The sequence below is a fragment of the Piliocolobus tephrosceles genome, chromosome 5 (genome assembly GCF_002776525.5).
Source record: "Piliocolobus tephrosceles isolate RC106 chromosome 5, ASM277652v3, whole genome shotgun sequence".
NCBI lineage: Eukaryota > Metazoa > Chordata > Mammalia > Primates > Cercopithecidae > Piliocolobus > Piliocolobus tephrosceles.
Window position 1 is genome coordinate 93756135 of NC_045438.1, and position 21471 is coordinate 93777605.

The following is a 21471-nucleotide window of genomic DNA, read 5'->3' on the forward strand; positions in this document are numbered from 1 at the left end:
TTGTAAAACCTTTATAAATTATTTTTAAAATAAAATCATTAAGGATTTGAGTCACTTACATTGTTCAGTTATAATTTAATACCTTCAAAGCAGAAATCATATGTAGCAAAAGCTATTCACACTTGAATTTCAGGACCATAAAAGTCTTGAAAGATATTTATCATGATGTGTATGGGGGACTATAATAACTTCTTTTAACTGTTTTCCGTTGTGAAAATCTCATCACATTTGAATAAAATAGAAACTCCGAAGAACAAATATTTTTCCCCTTATGGTGGTTATGTAGTTTGAATATTTGTCCCTGCCAAAATCTCATTGTATATACCTCAGTGCTGGAGGGTGGGGGGCCCTGGTGGGAGGTATTTGAATCATGAGGCCAGATCCCTTATGGCTTGGTGATATCTCTGTGGTAATGAGTTTTAGTGACCTGGTCATTGAAAAGCACCTCCACTTTCATACTCTCTTGTTCCTGATCTGACCATGTGATGTGCTTCCTGAGGCCTACCTGGAAGCCAAGCAGATGTCAGCACCATGCTTCCTGTAAAGCCTGCAGAACTGTGAGCCAATTCTCTTTTCTTTACAAATTACCCAGTTTCAGATATTTCTTTTTTTTTGAGTCAGAGTCTCACTCTGTCAGCAGGCTGTAGTGCGGTGGTGTGATCTCGGCTCATTGTAACCTCTGTCTCCTGGGTTCAAGTGATTCTCCTGCCTCAGCCTCCAAAGTAGCTGGGACTACAGGCATGTGCCACCATGCCCAGTTAATTTTTGTATTTTTAGCATAGAAGGGTTTCACCATGTTGGCCAGGATGGTTTCTCTCTCTTGACCTTGTGATCCGCCCTCCTCGGCCTCCCAAAGTGCTGGGATTATAGGCATGAGCCACTGTGACTGGCCTCAGATATTTATTTACTTATTTATTTTATTACACTTTAAGTTCTAGGGTACATGTGCACAATGTGCAGGTTTGATACATAGGTGTACATATGCCATGTTGGTTTGCTGCACCCATCAACTCATCATTTACATTAGGTATTTCTCCTAATGCTATCCCTCCCCCAGCCCCCCACCCCCCAATAGGCCCTGGTGTGTGATGTTCCCCACCCTGTGTCCAAGTGATCTCATTGTTCAATTCCCACCTATGAGTGAGAACATGCAGTGTTTGATTTTCTGTCCTTGTAGTTTGCTGAGAAAGATGGTTTCCAGCTTCATCCATGTCCCTGCAAAGAACATGAACTCATCCTTTTTTATGGTTGCATAGTATTCCACGGTGTATATGTGCCACATTTTCTTAATCCAGTCTGTCAATGATGGACATTTGGGTTGGTTCCCAGTCTTTGCTATTGTGAATGGTGCCACAATAAACATACGTGTGCATGTGTCTTTATAGTAGCATGATTTATAATCCTTTGGGTATATACCCAGTAACGGGATTGCTGAGTCAAATGGTAGTTCTAGTTCTAGATCCTTAAGGAATTGCCAGACTGTCTTCCACAATGGTTGAACTAATTTACACTCCCACCAACAGTGTAAAAGCATTCCTATTTGTCCTCTCCGGCATCTGTTGTTTCCTGACTTTTTAATGATCGCCATTCTAACTGGCATGAGATGGTATCTCATTGTGGTTTCGATTTGAATTTCTCTGATGACCAGTGATGAACAATTTTTCAGGTGTCTGATGGCTGCATAGATGTCATCTTCTGAGAAGTGTCTGTTCATATCCTTCACCCACTTTTTGATGGGGTTGATTTTTGGAAATTTGTTTGAGTTCTTTGTAGATTCTGGATATTAGCCTTTGTCAGATGGGTAGATTGCAAAAATTTTCTCCCATTCTGTAGGTTGTCTGTTCACTCTGATGATAGTTTCTTTTGCTGTGTAGAAGCTCTTTAGTTTAATTAGATCACATTTATCTATTTTGGCTTTTTTTTTTGCCATTACTTTTGGTGTTTTGGTCATGACGTCCTTGCCCATGCCTATGTCCTGAATGGTATTGCCACGTTTTCTTCTAGGGTGTTTATGGTTTTAGGTCTAACATTTAAGTCTTTAATCCATCTTGAATTAATTTTTGTATAAGGTATAAGGAAGGGATCCAGTTTCAGCTTTCTACATATGGCTAGCCAGTTTTCCCAGAACCATTTATTCAATAGGGTATCCTTTCCCCATTTCTTGTTTCGTCAGGTTTGTCAAAGATCAGATGGTTGTCGATGTGTCTGAGGCTACTGTTCTGTTCCATTGGTCTATATATCTGTTTTGGTATAGTACCATGCTGTTTTGGTTACTGTAGCCTTGTAGTATAGTTTGAAGTCAGGTAGTGTGATGCCTCCAGCTTTGTTCTTTTTGCTTAGGATTGTCTTGGCAATGTGGGCTCTTTTTTGGTTCCATATGAACTTTAAAGTAGTTTTTTTCCAATTTTGTGAAGAAAGTCATTGGTAGCTTGATGGGGATGGCATTGAATCTATAAATTACTTTGGACAGTATGGCCATTTTCATGATACTGATTCTTCCTATCCATGAGCATGGAATATACTTCCATTTGTTTGTGTCCTCTCTTGTTTCGTTGAGCAGTGGTTTGTAGTTCTCCTTGAAGGAGATCCTTCACATCTCTTGTAAATTGGATTCCTAGGTATTTTATTTTCTTTGTAGCAATTGTGAATGGGAATTCACTCATGATTTGTCTCTCTGTCTGTTAATGGTGTATAGGAGTGCCTCAGATATTGCTTTATGGTAATGCAAGAATTGCTTAACACAGAGAATTGGTACTGAGCAGGAGGGTATTGCTAGAACAGATACCTGAAAATGTGGAAGCAGCTTTGGAACTGTGTAATGGGCAGAGGTTGGAACAGTTTGGAGGGCTCAGAAGAATACAGTTCTTGTTGAGGGAAAGTTTGAAACTTCTTAGAGACTGAGTAAATGGTTGTGACCAAAATACTGATAGTGATATGGACAGTGAAGTCCAGGTTGCCAAGGTCTAAGATGGAAATGAGAAACTTGGTGGGAACTGGAGTAAACGTCATTCAGGTGTGATATGCCTTAGGAAAGAGATTGGCTGCATTCTCTTTATGCCCTGTGGATCTCTGGAAGTTTGAGCATGAGGCTGATGATTTAGGGTATCTGGTGGAAGAAATTTCAAAGCAGCATAGCATTCAATATGTTGCCTGGCTGCTTCTAACAACCTATGCTCAGGTGCCGGAGCAAAGAGATAACTTAAGGTTGAAATTTATATTTAAAAGGGAAGTAGAGCATAAAAGTTTGGAAATTTTGCTGCTTAGCCATGTGGCAGAGGAAGAAACAGCTTTTTTTTGGGAGAGGATTTCAGGCAGGCTGTGGAGCGACCACTTGCTAGAGATATTTGCACAACTAAAAGAGAATCAAGAGCTAATATACATGATAATGGTGAAAATGCCTGTAAGGCATTTCAGAGACCTTTATGGTGGGCTTTCCCATCACAGGCCTGAAGGACAAGGAGGGAAGAATGATTTTATGGACCAGGCCCAGGGCCCCGCTGCACTGCACAGTCAGGGACACTGCTTCCCACATCCCAGCCACTCTGACTCCAGCCTAGGCTCAAATGGCCCAAGATAATGCACATGTCACTACTGCAGAGAACACAAGCCACCATAAGGTTTGGTGGCTTCCATGTAGTGTTAAGCCTCTGAGTGCACAGAATGCAAGAAGTGTAGATTCTTGGAAGGCTTCACCTAGATTTCAGAGGATGCATGGAAAAGACTGGGTGCCCAGGCAGAAGCCTGCTGCAGGGGCAGAGCTCTCACACAGAAAATCTATTAGGGCAGTGTAGAGGGGAAATGTGGGCTTGGAAATCCCACACAGAGTCCCCACTGTGGCACTGCCTATTGGAGCCGTGAGGAGGAGGTTGCCATCCTTCAGACCTGAGAATCGTAGATTCACTTGCAGCTTGCATCTTGCACCTGGAAAAACTGCAGACATTCAGCAACAATCTGGGAGCAGCTAAAGGAACTGAATCCCACAAAGCCACAGGGGCAGAGCTGGCTAAGGTCTTGGGAGTCCATTCCTTGCACTGTGTGTCCTGGATGTGGGTTATAGAGCCAAAAGACATTATTTTGGAGCTTTAAGGTTTAGGGTTTAGTAACTGCCCTGCTGGGTTTCAAAATTGCATGGGACCTGTAGCCCGTTACTTGTGACTGCTTTCTCCCTTTTAGAACAAGAGTATCTACTTAATGCTTTTACCCCCATTGTATCTTGGAAGTAAAGAAGTACTTGTTTGTTATTTTACAGACTCATAGGTGGAAGGGATTTGCCTTTTCTCAGATGAGACTTTGGACTTTTTGGGTTAATGCTGGAATAGGTTAAGAGCTTGGGGGACTGTTGGGAAGGCATGATTATATTTTACAATGTGAGAAGGACATGAGATTTGAGAAGGGCAAGGGGAGGAATGCTATAGTACTTTTGTGTTTGGATTATTTTACTTAGTGTAATGTCCTCTAGGATCATTAAGGTTGTTGGAAATGGCAGGAATTCCTTCTTTCTTAACATTGAATAGTATTCTGTTATATATAAACTACACCACATTTTCCATATTTGTTTATTCATCAACTGATACTTAGATCATTTTCATATCTTGACTACTGTGAATAATGCTACAATAAACATGGGAGTACAGATATCTTTTTGAAATCCAGATTTTAATTCCTTTGGATATACACAGTAGTGAAATTGCTGGATCAAAGAGTAATTCCTTTTTTGATTATTTGAACCTCCAATTAATTTCCACAGTGGCTGTACCAATTTAAATTTCCACCAACAGTGTAAAAGGATTCTCTTTGTTCCACATCCTCACCAACACTTACTGTCCTTTTTTGTGGGGGATAATAGCCATCCTAACAGGTGTGAGGTGATCTCCTTGTGTTTTTAATTTGCATTTCCTTGATGATTAGTGTTGCTGAGTGTGTGTTTCATATATATTCCTGTCGGCCATTCATATGTCATCTTTGGAGAGATGCCTATTCATGTCCTTGTTCTTTTTTTTTTTTTTTTCTCTTGAGTTGTAGGCATTCCTTATATATTTTTGGATGTTAACTCCTTATCAGACAGGTGGTTTGCAAATATTTTCTCCTATTCCATTGGCTGCCTTTTTATTTAATTGTTTCCTTTGGTGTGAAGAAGCTTTTTAGTTTGATATAATCCTACTTGTCTATTTTTACTTTTGTTGCCAATACTTTTGGTGTTATATCCAAAAAATCATTGCCTAGTCCACTGTCTAGAAGTTTTTCATCTGTTTTATTTTTCTAAGAATTTTCTTAGTTTTGAGTTCTGTTTAAGTTTTTTCTTTTTTTCCTAATTTTTCAATTTTATTTTCTAATCAACAAAAATGGCATATATTAATGGGGAACAATGTGATATTTTGATATATGTTTCCATTATGGAACCCATTTTGAATTGACTTTTGCATGTGGTATGGGATAAGGGTCTAATTTCTAACTATTCTGCATATCTAATTTTCCCAACATTTATCAAAGAGACTATGATTTTCTTGTATTCTTGGCACCCCTGTCAAAGATCAGCTGATTGTATATGCATTGGTTTATTTCTGAGCTTTCTGTTCTACCCCATTGATCTCTATATCCGTTTTTATGCCAGTGCCATATGGTTTTGATTACTTTAACTTTATAATATGTTTTTATATCAGGGAGTTTGATACCTCCAGCTTTGCTCTTCATGCTCTAAGTTTCTTTGGCATTTGAGGTCTATTATGCTCTAAATGAATTTTATAATTTAAAAAAGCTTTAGTAAGTATGGACATTTTAACCATATTGATTCTTCCAATCCATAAACAAAACTGTGTTTCCATTTATTTATGTCTTTAAAAATTTCTTTCATGTTTCATAGTTTTCAGTACAAGTCTTTCACTTACTTGGTGAAGTTTATTCCTAAATATCTTATTATTTTTGATGCTATTGTAAATTGAACTCCTTTGTTAATTGCCCTTTTGGATAGGTCATTGTTAGGCTATAGAAATGCAACTGATTTTTTACATTGATTAACTTTCCTACTTTGCTGAATTCACTTAGTTCTAGCAATTTTTTTTTTTTTTTTTTTTGTAGAGTCTTCAGAGTTTTTTTATGTAACATATCATCTGCAAACGGATATACTTTCACTTCTTCCTTTCCAATTTGGGTGTTTTTATTTTCTTTGTCTTGCCTAATTGCTCTGGCTAGGACTTCCAGTAGTATGTTGACTAGGAGAGGTGAGAGCGGGCATCATTGCCTTGTTACGGATTTTAGAGGGAAAGCTTTTTAGCTTTTCAGCATTGAGTATGCTGTTAGCGTAAGCTTTTAAGAAATGGTCTTTATTGTGTTTATCGATGAGATTTCCTCTGGGACTGTGTTTGGGTGGGGCTATAGTCAGGTCACAGGGCTGCTTCTGTGTTTACAGTCAGGTCTTCAGTGGCTGGGCCTGTTACCTGGGGCTTTGGTGAGTGTGGCTCCTGATGGGTCCCTGGACAGACAGAACTTTGCCAGGACCATGGACAAGCAGATGAGAGCTGCATGAAGAAGGCTTCTGGGTTCAGAGCCAGGTCCATGGCAGTTTTGTCTGTAGGTGGTTGCCAATTCATTGTTTCTGTGGGGGAATGAGGACTGGGGACATCCTATTCTGCCATCTTATTGGCATCTAAACTTTACATTCCTGAAATTTTAAGTCATACTACCGTAAGCTATTTTTGAGGGGAGTCTTCATCATCTGACATTTTGCTCTTCAAGCTGGCTCTTCAATGGAGATAGGTTTGTTATCTGACTTGTATTTGTTGAGCTTATTATCAGTGTCCCACACATTCCTAGAGACACTTCTCACCTTGTGAACCCCGTTTTTGGGTCCTAGAAGACAAATCGAAAATGATCCTAAGCAGCTTGTGGTCAGTCAGCGTAGTTGGAGTAGGTGGCCTCTCACCTTGGAATTTTGTTTGTTTGTTTGTATTAGTTGCAGTTGGAGGCTCTGTGTCCAGTGTTTGGTACAAGGTTATTTTGTGCTCACTGTCAGCAGCACAGAGCTGAAGAGGGCTTGTAGAAGACATTTGGTGTAATCATCCACCTTGTATTGTTTTTTGGACAGAACTGATTGCATTCTTTTCTAGTCATGCTCGTGTTCTTTCATATTGTTATAATTACACAGGATGGATTTCATGTTGATATGTACAAATTAAGATAGCAGATTTAGTTATGGACATATGTTGTATAGGTTAAAGACAAGTTACATGGTACAAAAAAGTAACAAGAGCAGAAACTCATTTTATTGGAGATTTAGGATTTTGTTTTTCACTTTGTCAATGTGCACTCTAATGTGAACCTGGAAATGAGTGAAGGCTTCTCTCCCCCGCTTTAAAAAAAAAAAAAAGACAGCAAGGAGAGGAAAAATTTTAGTCACTTTCTGTTTATCCCCAAACAGAATAAATAGAAGAAATATTTTCCTTACACATCAAGAAGATTTACCACTTGTTTGTAAAAATAATGCTTTTCTTTCCTGGATTTGTTTTTTTTTCCTGTGGCTGTTTTAGTCATTAGTTTAGTCTGTCTGAGCATTGATAAGTAATGAATAAAAAGCAGAAAACATCCATCCTGGGAAAAATGGAGAGTTTGTGGCAGAACCACAAGGTTGGTATTTAAAGAGGAAAAAAAAGTAAAAAAAAAAAAAAACAAAAAGTAAAAAGTGAATGTATTTTGTTTTACATCAAAGTGCCTCAGCTACATTGTGGAACCTTATTTTTATACATATTTTTATTACTATTGTTTTACTGTAAATCTTACTATATAAGAGATTAAAATAACACTCTTTTTAGATGTAGAAGAAGGTTTAGGAATTTAAAAGTTTAGGGAGCTACTCATCCTGGAGTAATGGATACACTAGATACTTTTCCTTATGTTATTTGGGCTATCTGATTAGTTACAAATAATGGCATTTACTCAAATTTCAATTGAATTCAGTTTGCCTGACCCTTGTCACAGATGCTTCTCTCTTCTATTTTTTTTTTTTTCTTGTTCTGCACAATCTCCCTGCCATCTCATTCACTTACATGATTTTAGCTACCAACAATGAACCATGGGACTCAAGGCCAGATTTTATTTAGCTTGTCCACATAGGAGTATTTAATATTGTCTATTTGAAGCTCATCAGTAGTACTTTATTTTGTAACAGCCATTGGCACATACTGATTTACAAAAATAAATAGCTGTTTGGATTATGATGATAGTATCTAACAAACACTCTTCTGATTTTTAACTAATTATTGAAAGGTCATAACCTTATTATAAAATAAAGTTCTTATTATAAAATCCATTGTTATTTTTGCACTTAAGAATAAATATTAGATGCAATGTAGGATATACCTAAGTAGATTCCAGAAACTATGGGTTAATATGAAGTGGAAGTTAGATTTTCTTCCTTCAGCTGATTAAAAATCATGTTTTTTCCATTAGTATCTTTACTTTTGAGGAATTAGTTTGGTGCATGTGAGTTTTCTTCTTTTTTATTCTTTTTCCTTATTTTCTCTGGGAAATTACTCATTCTACATAAACTGATTCAAAGCATTTTTGCTTATGTCACATAGTTCCACTAGATCAGTACCATATGGTGCCATTTACATTTACCTTTGGTAAGGACCTAGACAAGTAGTAATAAGGGGTGGGTAATTGGTAGAAATCTGTAATGGTTGCTTACTCTGCTTGCTAGACTCCCACCTAAGAGGAAAGGAGTTCTTCCCATATCTCATGATGCACAAAACATTCATAAACTACCCAGGGAGTTAAGGTGACTCTATTTTATGGTAATTTTGAATTATCTCTTGCCTCTTACTCATGTATACCTCTCTTTATCTTGGTTATTTTTTTCTGCCAAATCCTTCAACCTGTTGATGTCACACTGCAAACATTCAATACATATTGAATGTTTTTTAAATGAATGACTAATATTAGTCCCAGATTTTGAAAGTTCCATTTAAAAACAAGAAAGCGATCTCTACAATGCAGTTACCTAAAAGTCTTTTAATATTGAGTACTCCACTCTGAACTTTAATTTTTTTTTTTTCTAGGAGGGCAGAAACTCACTTTTTGGGAGAAGGTTTTTTCTTTTGTTTTTTTTTTTTCTTTTGGGGGGAGGGGGTTATACATTATTTGTTTGCCTTGTCGTTTTCACCATGACTGGAAGGTGTTTTTTATTGCTTATGGATTGCTCAAGACTCTCTAAACCTCTTAAATAGGAAGATACTAAATAAATACAATTGAAAAAGGACAGACTAAACTTGCTGTCTTGAACAGAAGCTCTGAAAGGCTTAAATGATGTATGAATTTGGAAACAATACCTCACACAGAGATTTTATTATCACCAACCAGTTTAATTGCTGTGTTCTTTACCGCTCTGAAGGGTTTCCCTCAATCACACTTGTATAAAATACACCACTGCTGTTGGGTGGAAGTTACAGCTATCTTGCCGGAAAATTTCTCCTAGGCAGAGTCAAGGGAAATAGCTGAGAGGAGCCAGCTAAGCTCAGTCTAAGCTCAATGGGATAGCCTCAGCTGGTCAGAAGAGGGATTAAGGGACAGTTTTGACTTCAGGGAAAATGTAAAAGTTTGCCTTTAGCGTCTTTTCAATGTGGTGTTATCTCCTCTCCTTTAAAGTGCTGGATTTCAATCTGATTTTTGGTTCTCTACCAGTTACTTCTCCTCTACCCCAAAAAGCTAACTTTGAACCCAGATCTGTTCTTTTGGAAAAAGTTTAAATTAGCTCTTACATGTTTTTCGTTTCTCTGCTTCAATTTTATCTCCCTTTTTCTCTAGCTTCTGCCTTTCTCCCACTTCCTAAATAAAACTTACATCAAGATACATAGAAAAAACGAAAACTTGAATTCATATAGAACTCATGTTGAAATCTTGATTCCCCCCCACCCATTAGCTGTTACGGGAAAATATAACACCTGATCCATAGATTGCATGGGTAAAATTGGGCTGAATCTGTCTATCTGCAATAATTAGAAAAAGTTATTGATTCAGTCCATTCCCAGATGGACCCAGTCATCCATACTGCTACTTAGAAATACATGGAGGGTAAAGACTGGTATAATGATTCATATATGTCCCTTTAAGGTCACCTATCAAAGTAAGTTTCATTTCATGGGGGTGAGCACTGGAAGCCCTCACATTTATTTCTCACCTTCTTTTTTTAATCCCTCTTCCCACTTATGTTCTGTCCCCCTCTAGCCAAAGATCATTCATCTTTAAGAATGTCCAGATACTGTGAAATTTAAATTCTTCACAGGGGAACATCTATAAACTCACTAGACTATTTTCTTACTAATATTGGTCCTTTCCATAGGATAGTTTTGATGTATTCTTATACATAAAGACCATCTATTCTCCAGGAACAAGGATGGAGATAAATTGAAAGGATGCAGGGGAGAGAGAATAGTAAACTGATTGTTCCACTGCGCTGGGGGAAGATGGGGCAGAACAAATGTGTGAAAGGGCACAAAACCTGGTTCTGCTACATGTATAAAGCAAGAACATTCATGAGGCAGTCTGAAATAAGCAAAAACCCCACCTCATACCCATTTTCCCATTAATACTGTACATTATCAAAATAATCCAAGTTTTTACTGAAAGAATTAAAATGGTGGAGAATGGGAGAGACAGGGTGTTTTTTCCCTGTATTAGTGCAGTCACATGAGTGCTAAATATGCCAGGCACAGTGGTGAAAAACAGAGTGTGCTCTGCCTTTTTGGAGGCTATAATCCAGAAGACTAAAGGAAATCTTTAATCAATACAATTTGAATCTATTGGGGGACACATTTAGGTACATTGGGTCCTATAACAAATGCATTACCTCATACAGTTTTTGTGGTGAAAGCACTCAACGTCCACTTTCTTTGCACTTTTCAAGAACATAATATATTATCATTAACTGTAGTTACCCAGGTATACAATAGATCTCTTGAATTTATTTATCCTATCAGAATTACGTATCGTTTGATCAACATCTCCCCAACTCCCCCGACTCCCTTCTACTCTGCCAAATCTCTGGTAACCACAGTTCTTCTCACTACTTCTGTGAGATCAACTTCTTTAGATTCCACATAGCAGTGAGATCATGTGGTATTTCTTTTTGCTTGAAAAAAAGATATTCTATAGCACATCTTCATAAAATTTGGGAAGTTATTCTTCAGACAATCAGAAGTGACAGAAAAAATAGTCTTGTGAACAATTCTATCCACAGCCCATTCCCAAAAACTGCTGGGAGACCTCTGGCTCTCTCTCCTTGAGTGCATGTCTCCTATGCATTCTGAGTGCCCCTTTTTCCCATTCTTTAAAGACTACGAGTTCCAAGAGACTTGACAAAAAAGCATGTTTTATAATGATTGGGAGTTCACATAAATATGGATAGTCTGTTCTTATCACTTTACTTGCTGAAGAAAATGTGGCTCAAACTTCAAACAATTTCTGCAGCAACTGCTTGGGAATTTTTAATACTTCCATAATTTTTAATGTTTCCATAAGACGGGACAACAAACTTTCTAGGCGAGAATATAAAATAGCCAGCATCATAAAAATAGAATTATTACCCTTTATGTTATTCATATAGAATAATAAAACAATAATTATACATTATTATCATGGTATTGAGATATTTAATGAGCATCAACTATACATCAAGCCTCATGGTGAATACTACATATAAAAAGATATGAAATTGTTCCCACTTACGAGAATTTTACAATCAAGCTAAAAAAGGTATTTAAAACCAATTAGATAAAAATGTGGCATCTATTCTAACAGTGACATGGATAAAACGATGAAAGAATAGGTTTTAAAAGTGCTACTTTGAGGGGGAGGTTCCAAGATGGCCGAATAGGAACCGCTTCAGTCTGCAACTCCCAGCATAAGTGATGCAGAAGATGGGTGATTTCTGCATTTCCAACTGAGGAACCGGGTTCATCTTACTGGGGCTTCTCAGACAGTGGGTGCAGCCCATGGAGCAGGGTGGGGCATTGCCTCACCTGGGAAGCACAAAGGGTCAGGGAATTCCCTTTCCTAGCAAAGGCAGGCTGTGACAGATGGCCCTTGGAAAGTCGGGACACTCCCACCCTAATACTGTGCTTTTCCAATGCACATTAGGAGATTATATCCAGTGCCTGGCTTGGAGGGTCCCACACCCATGGAGCCTCACTCACTGCTAGCACAGCAGTCTCGGATCAAACTGCAAGGTGGCAGTGAGGCTAGGGGAGGGGCATTTGCCATTGCTGAGGTTTGAGTAGGTAAACTAAGTGGCTGGGAAGCTTGAACTGGGTGGAGCCCACTGCAGCTCAACTAGGTCTACTGACCTCTGTAGATTCCACTTCTGGGGGCAGGACATAGCTGAACAAAAGGCAGCAGAAACTTCTGCAGGTTCAAACGTCCCTGTCTGACAGCTTTCAAGAGAGTAGTGCTTCCGCAGCATGAAGTTTGAAATCTGAGAATGGACAGACTGCCTCCTCAAGTGGGTCCCTGACCCCCTAGTAGCCAAACTGGGAGACACCTCCCAGTAGGGGCCAACAGACACCTCATACAGGCAAGTGCCCCTCTGAGACGAAGCTTCCAGAGGAAGGATCAGGCAGCAATATTTGCTGTTCTGCAATATTTGCTGTTCCACAGCGTCCGCTGGTGATACCCAGGCAAACAGGGTCTGGAGTGGACCTACAGCAAACTCCAACAGACCTGCAGCTAAGGGTCCTGACTGTTAGAAAGAAAACTAACAAACAGAAAGGATATCCACACCAAAACTTCATCTGTATGTCACCATCATCAAACACCAAAGGTAGATAAAACCACAAAGATGGGGAGAAACCAGAGCAGAAAAGCGGAAAATTCTAAAAATCAGAATGCCTTTTCTCCTCCAAAGGAACACAGCTCCTAATCAGCAATGGAACAAAGCTGGACAGAGAATGACTTTGATGAGTTGAGAGAAGAAGGCTTCAGAAGATCGGTAATAAAAAACTTCTCCGAGCTAAAGGAGGATGTTCAAACCCATCGCAAAGAAACTAAAAACCTTGAAAAAAGATTAGAACAAAGACTAACTAGAATAAACAGTGTAGAGAAGTCCTTAAATGACCTGATGGAGCTGAAAACCATGGCACGAGAACCACATGATGCATGCACAAGCTTCAGGAGCCGATTTGATCAACTGGAAGAAAGTGTATCAGTGATTGAAGATCAAATGAAGGAAATGAAGTGAGAAGAGAAGTTTAGAGAAAAAAAGAGTAAAAAGAAATGAATAAAGCCTCCAAGAAATATGGGACTATATGAAAAGACCAAATCTGTGTCTGATTGGTGTACATGAAAGTGATGAGGAAAATGGAACCAAGTTGGAAAACACTCTGCAGGATATTATCCAGGAGAACTTCCCCAATCTAGCAAGGCAGGCCAACATTCAAATTCAGGAAATACAAAGAATGCGACAAAGATACTCCTCGAGAAGAGCAACTCCAAAACTCATAATTGTCAGATTCACCAAAGTTGAAATAAAGGAAAAAATGTTGAGGACAACCAGAAAGAAAGGTCGGGTTACCCACAAAGGGAAGCCCATCACACTAACAGCAGATTTCGGCAGAATCTCTAGAAGCCAGAAGAGAGTGGGAGCCAATAATCAACAGTCTTAAAGAAAATAATTTTCAACCCAGAATTTCATATCCAGCCAAACTAAGCTTCCTAAGTGAAGGACAAATAAAATCCTTTACAGACAAACAAATACTGAGAGATTTTGTCACCACCAGGCCTGTCTTACAAGAGCTCCTGAAGAAAGCACTAAACATGGAAAGGAACAACCAGTACCAGCCACTGCAAAAACGGCAAAAACATGCCAAATTGTAAAGACCTTTGAGGCGAGGAAGAAACTTCATCAACGAATGAGCAAAATAACCAGCTAACAGCATGATGACAGGATCAAATTCACACATAACATTATTAACCTTAAATGTAAATGGGCTAAATGCCCCAATTAAAGTACAAAGACTGGCAAATTGGATAAAGAGTCAAGACCCATCAGTATGCTGTATTCAGGAGGCCCATCTCACATGTAGAGACACACATAGGCTCAAAATAAAGGGATGGAGGAAGATCTACCAAGCAAATGGAAAACAAAAAAAGGCAGGGATTGTAATCCTAGTCTCTGATAAAACAGACTTTAAAGAAAAAACATCAAAAGAGATAAAGATGGCCATTACATAATGGTAAAGGGATCTATTCAACAAGAAGAGCTAACTATCCTAAATATATATGCACCCAATACAAGAGCACCCAGATTCATAAAACAAGTCCTTAGAGACCTACAAAGAGACTTAGACTCCCACACAATAGTAATGGGAGACTTTAATACCCCAGTGTCAACATTAGATGATTAACAGGACAGAAAGTTAACAAGGATATCCAGGAATTGAAGTCAACTCTGCACCAAGTGGACCTAATAGACTTCTACAGAACTCTCCACCCCAAATCAACAAAATATACATTCTTCTCAGCACCACATCACACTTATTCCCAAACTGACCACGTAGTTGGAAGTAAAGCACTCGTCACCAAATGTACAAGAACAGAAATTATAACAAATTATCTCTCAGACCACAGTGCAATCAAACTAGAACTCAGGACTAAGAAACTCACTCAAAACCTCTCAACTACATGGAAACTCAACAATCTGCTCCTGAATGACTACTAGGTGCATAACGTAATGAAGGCAGAAGTAAAGATGTTCTTTGAAACCAATGAGAACAAAGATACAACATACCAGAACCTCTGGGACACATTTAAAGCAGTGTGTAGAGGGAAATTTATAGCACTAAATGCCCACAACAGAAAACTGGAAAGATCTAAAATTGACACCCTAACATCACAATTAAAAGAACTAGAGAAGCAAGAGCAAACATATTCAAAAGCTAGCAGAAGGCAAGAAATAACTAAGATCAGAGCAGAACTGAAGGAGATAGAGACACAAAAAACCCTTCAAAAAAATCAATGAATCCAGGAACTGTTTTTTTTTTTTGAAAAAATCAACAAAATTGATAGACTGCTAGCAAGACTTAAAAGAGAGGAGAATCAAATAGCTGCAATAAAAAATGATGAAGGGGATATCACCACTGGTTCCACAGAAATACAAACTATCATCAGAGAGTACTATAAATACCTCTAAGCAAAATAAATTAGAAAATATAGAAGAAATGAATAAATTCCTAGATTCATATACCCTCCAAAGACTAAACCAGGAAGCTGAATCCTTGAATAAAGCAATAACAGGTTCTGAAATTAAGGCTATAATTAGTAGCCTACCAACCAACCAAAGTACAGAACCAGACCAATTCACAGCCAAATTCTAGCAGAGTACAGAGGAGCTGGTACAGTTCCTTCTGAAACTATTTCAATCAATAGAAAAAGAGGGAATCCCTTCCAACTCATTTTATGAGGCCAAATTCATCTTGATACCAAAGCCTGGCAGAGATACAACAAAAAAAGAAAATTTTAGACTAATATCCCTGATGAATATCAGTGTAAAAATCTTCAATAAAGTACTGGCAAACTGAATCCAGCAGCACATCAAAAAGCTTATCCACCATGATGAAGTTGGCTTCATCCTTGGGATGCAAGGTTGGTTCAACATATGCAAATCAATAAATGTAATCCATCATATAAACAGAATCAGAGAGAGAAACCACATGATTATCTCAATTGATACAGAAAAGGCCTTGAACAAAATTCAATAGTGCTTCATGCTAAAAACTCTAAATAAACTAGGTATTGATGGACGTGTCTCAAAATAGCTATTTATGTCATACCCACAGCCAATATCTTACTGAATGGGCAAAAACTGGAAGCATTCCCTTTGAAAACTGTCAAAAGATGGGGATGATGCCCTCTCTCACCACTCCTATTCAACAGAGTGTTGGGAGTTCTGGCCCGGGCAATCAGGCAGGAGAAAAAAATAAAAGGTATCCAATTAGTAAAAGAAGTCAAATTGTCATTTGCAGATGACGTGATTATATATTTAGAAAACCCCATCGTCTCAGCCCAAAATCTCCTTAAGCTGATAAGCAACTTCAGCAAAGTCCCAGGATACAAAATCAATCCAAAAATCACAGGCATTCTTATATGCTAATAACAGACAGTCAAATCATGAGTGAACTCCCATTCACAGTTGCTACAAAGGGAAGAAAATACCTAGGAATCCAACTTACAAGGGATGTAAAGGACCTCTTCAAGGAGAACTACAAAGCACTGCTCAGTGAAATAAAAGAGGACACAAACAAATGGAATAATATTCCATGCTCATGGATAGGAAGAATCAATATGGTGAAAATGGCCATACTGCCCAAAGTAATTTATAGATTCAATGCCATCCCCATCAAGCTACCAATGACTTTCTTCACAGAATTGGAAAAAACTACTTCAAAGTTCATAGTGAACCAAAAAAGAGCCCGCATCACCAGGACAATCTTAAGCAAAAAAAAAAAAAAAAAAAAAAAAAAAACAACAAAAACAAAGCTGGAGGCATCACACTACCTGACTTCAAACTATACTACAAGGCTACAGTAACCAAAACAGCATGGTACTGGTACCAAAACAGATATATACCAATGGAACAGAACAGAGCCCCTGGAAATAATACCACACATCTACAACCATCTGATCTCTGACAAACCTGACAAAAACAAGAAATGGGGAAAGGATTTCCTATTTAATAAATGATTCTGGGAAAACTGGCTAGCCATATGTAGAAAGCTGAGACTGGAACCCTTCCTTATACCTTATACAAAAATTAATTCAAGATGAATTAAAAACTTAAATGTTAGATCTAACACCATAAAAACCCTAGAAGAAAACCTAGGCAATACCATTCAGGACATAGGCATGGGCAAGGACTTTATGTCTAAAACACCAAAAGCAATGGCAACAAAAGCCAAAATTGACAAATGGGATCTAATTAAACTAAGGAGCTTCTACGCAGCAAAAGAAACTATCATCAGAGTGAACAGGCAACCTACAGAATAGGAAAAAATTTTGCAATCTACCCATCTGACAAAGGGTTAATATCCAGACTCTACAAAGAACTCAAACAAATCTACAAAAAAAAAAAAAAAAAAAGTCTCATCAAACTCATCAAAAAGTGGGCAAAGGATATGAACAGACAGTTCTCAAAAGAAGACACTTATGCAGCCAACAGGCACTTGAAAAAATGCTCATCATCACTAGCCATCAGAGAATGCAAATCAAAACCACAATGAGATACCATCTCATGCCAGTTAGAATGGCGATCATTAAAAAGTCAGGAAACAACAGATGCTAGAGAGGATGTGGAGAAAAGCAACACTTTTACACCGTTGATGGTACTGTAAACTAGTTCAACCATTGTGGAAGACAGTGTGGCGATTCCTCAAGGATCTAGAACTAGAAATACCATTTGACCCAGCCATCCCATTACTGGGCATATACCCAAAGGATTAAAAATCATGCTGCTATAAAGACACATGTATATGTATGTTTATTGCAGCACTATTCGCAATAGTAAAAACTTGGAACCAACCCACCTGTCCATCATTGATAGACTGGATTAAGAAAATGTGGCACATATACACCATGGAATACTATGCAGCCATAGAAAAGGATGAGTTCATGTTCTTTGTAGGGACATTGATGAAGCTGGAAGCCATCATTCTGAGCAAACTATCACAAGGACAGAAAAACACCATGTGTTTTCAGTCATAGGTGGGAATTGAACAATGAGAACACTTGGACACAGTGTGGGGAACATCACACACTGGGACCTGTCATGGGGTAGGGGGAGGGAGGGAGGCTGAATAGCATTAGAATATATACCTAATGTAAATGACAAGTTAATGGGTGCAGCACATCAATATGGCACATGTATACATATGTAACAAACGTGTACATTGTGCACATGTACCCTAGAACTTAAAGTATAATATAAAAAAAGTGCTACTTTACAGTCAGGTGGTTGCTTAGACACTGATATCTGGATCAGTGAATATCTACTTTAAAAGAGGGCACATCAAACTGTGTATGAGGCACTTAGGAGGAATTCTGCATAGGAAGTGACAGAGGAAGTTCAAAGATGTTAGTGGCTGGTTTATGCAGGATCATTTATCAGACCATCCAATTATAAACATGTGCAGGGTTTGAGATGCCAAAGAATGATAACTGTAATCTAAAAAGATTTCAAGGGAGACAGAGATGACATATAACTGGAGGTCACCAGAATATGTCCTTTAAAGAAACTCTGGAGTGGAAAATGTCACTAATGTTTCTTGCAGAAATAGAAACTTCCTTGATGTTGCAAACATACTGAACCTGATTTGAATCCTAGCTTTGTTGCTTATTTTCTTTATAACTTGCTCAACATCTCTGAGTCTCAGTTTCTTTGTCTCTCTATACCATTCACCTCTCATAGGACACCTGTGGGGATTCATTCATTCAAAAATCTACTTGGTATCATGCTAAAAGCTTTTCTTATTTTGTCTAATACAATCTTAGATCTCTCATTGAAGATATTTTTCCTCATTTACAGGAGAGGAAAGGAAAGTAATTTTTGAGAACACACGGATAGTAAGTTATAAAGCCACAAATGGAATCCTGATCGATCTCACTCCAGAATCCAAACTTGTAACTATGTTCTCATTTGACAAACTAATACATGGAAGCATTCAACAAATATTCCATTTAGTTAATCATTCAACAATTGTGTAGAACCTATTGTATGCTAGACATTTCCTCAAAAGCATAGGTAAAGAGCATATCAGTAGTAATTTCCGTGAGAAAAAAATGATGTGATCTGCTATCTGCAAGATACAGAATGATAAACTAAAAGGTCAGACTTCATTCCCCATGGAAGCAACTTGCTAACACTTGGAAATTTCACCAGTGGATCTAACCATCAAGAAATCAACTTAAGAAATAATTTTAAAACCTGAAATCCTAGTTATACATTATAGAATTGTACGGATATATAGCTGTAAGCATACAAGTTAAAAGATGCAGGATTTGTAGGTTTATTTTAAATCAATGAAAATTCCATAGATGAAATTTAGAAAAACTAGTCTGATATACAACATGTATCAATTTATATCATTCTTTCTAACCTACCATATATCATGTCAATCTCTAGCTCTCTAGTAAAATTGACCTATCTAATGTATCTACCTAGACAATACCAGAATTACACAGAAAAATAATGAAGGCATGATAACTTCTAAGTGAGTTTAAGATAAAAATACTTGTGTTCAAAAAATGGACTTTTGGGGTTATAGTTGAAGGACAAATGTGGGCCAGCTGAGTAATGGTTGAAAGAGTGATTCAGCAAGCAAGTTCCATACAGAAGCAAGGAGATGTAAAATTAGCATGGAATCTACAGGTAGTTGTAATTTGTTAATACCAGAATTTGAAGAATAAGGCAGTGGTTGTAGGGAAGTAAGCTGGAGAGGCAGACGGAGCATCATGGTTTTTATTTAACAATATTTACACTGCTGGAATTTTTTTCATCACATAAGTTTTGGCAATAGCAAAAAGGGACCAAAGTAGCCAACAACTCAGCCATAGAAGCATCAACATTCGTGGTCAGAATATGCTGGAACAGTACAGATTGAAATGAAATAGATACATAAATATACTGTATATGTATATATGTCTATATATAGTGTATTTATAGTTTTATAAAGGTAAATCTATGTATATTTATCTCTACACTTAATTATATGTGTATATAATCCATTTCTTTGGTCTTTATACCCAAGCTAAATTTATTTAATTAATAATTCAGTAAACATGCATTAAACATCTATATTTGAGGCACCAAAGTTGGAGCTTGGTTTCAAAGATGCATAAAATATGGATTTTGGCATTTTGAGGACAGATGAACAGCAAAGGGATTAGTTCAACACAAATAATAATTGTAATTGTTTTTCTCGTCTATAGAGCAAGTTGCATTCTTTCTTAGCTTTCTAGATCTTCCTGACCTGACTCATGCCTTTCATGCACCATTGGTTTTGGCAATCCACAACCTCAGGAAAGAGACGCATTTCTTTACCAGTCCAGGTATGTAGGACTGTTCAGGGAAAGCGGTCCCTTGATTTGTCATTTAGGGGAAAAGGATCAGGCAAACCGTCCTGCCTTTAAACTCATTTAACACTCCCAAATAATAACATGAGATTTTGATAAAATACATCATATTTACCATGGATTCCCAAAACTCTACCTTAACATAAATTATACTACGTCTTCTCAGATATATAATTATGTGGAGTCTATTTATAACTTGCTTGGGTGAGAATAAGAAAGGATATTTTATACTCAAATCCTAGACTGGGATTAATAAATCTGGGAAATAGATGAAGACATTTTTCATTGTTGCTAATAATTAGCAGCACATCTAATATGGATCAATTTTAATTAGAGAATTGAAATTATGAACCAGTTAGCAAAGTCAGCTATTTAAGAATCAGACTTTGGTATTTTCTGCCTCTAGTTCAATGGCTTTTTAAAGTATTGAAAGATTTTGCTGTAATACCTTAAAGTGTGTTTTTAAACAAAAACCCTGAAAATAATCAATTAAAATAATCTAAATATAAAATATGTGTCATTTTGATGACTAGATTATTTTGAACAATAAACATTAATATTTTAGACTTTGGTTATGATATTAAGAAACACTATGTATATACTGAAAATATTTTCTTAGTTTGAAAATCAACATAAAGCCATTACAGGAGAAAACAATTTTATGTAATATGAATGGAAACAACATCCTCAGTCACAGATTATAAAAGCATAAAGTAAAACTTGATTATTATTATTATTTTTTTGGTAAAGATATGATCAAGCAGACAACCAGCAGAATGGGAGAAAATGTAAAAGTATTCATCTGAGAGAGGCTAATATAAATAATTTACAAAGAACTTAACAACCCCATTAAAAAGTGAGCAAAGGACATGAATAGACATTTTTCAAAAGAAGACATACAAATGGGCAACAGTCACATGAAAAAATGTTCAACATCATTTATCAGAAAAATGCAAATTAAAACCACAATGATATACCATCTTAAACCAGAGAGAATGGATGTTATTGAAAAGAGAGAGAGAAAAAAAAAAACAGATGTTGGTGAGGATGCAGACAAAAGAGAACACTTATACAGTGTTATTGAGAATGAAAAATAGTACAATCCCTATGGAACACAACATGGAGATTTCTCAAAGAACTAGAGATAGAACTACCATTCAATCCAGCAATCCCACTACTGGGTATATATTCAAAAGAAAGAAAATCAGTACATCAAAGAGGGATCTGCACCCCTGTGTTTACTGCAGAACTACTCAAAATAGCCAAGATCTAGAATCAACCTAAGTGTACATAAATGGATAATTGGATAAAGAAAATGTATATATACTCTCAATTGAATACTATTCATAAATAAGAATAAAA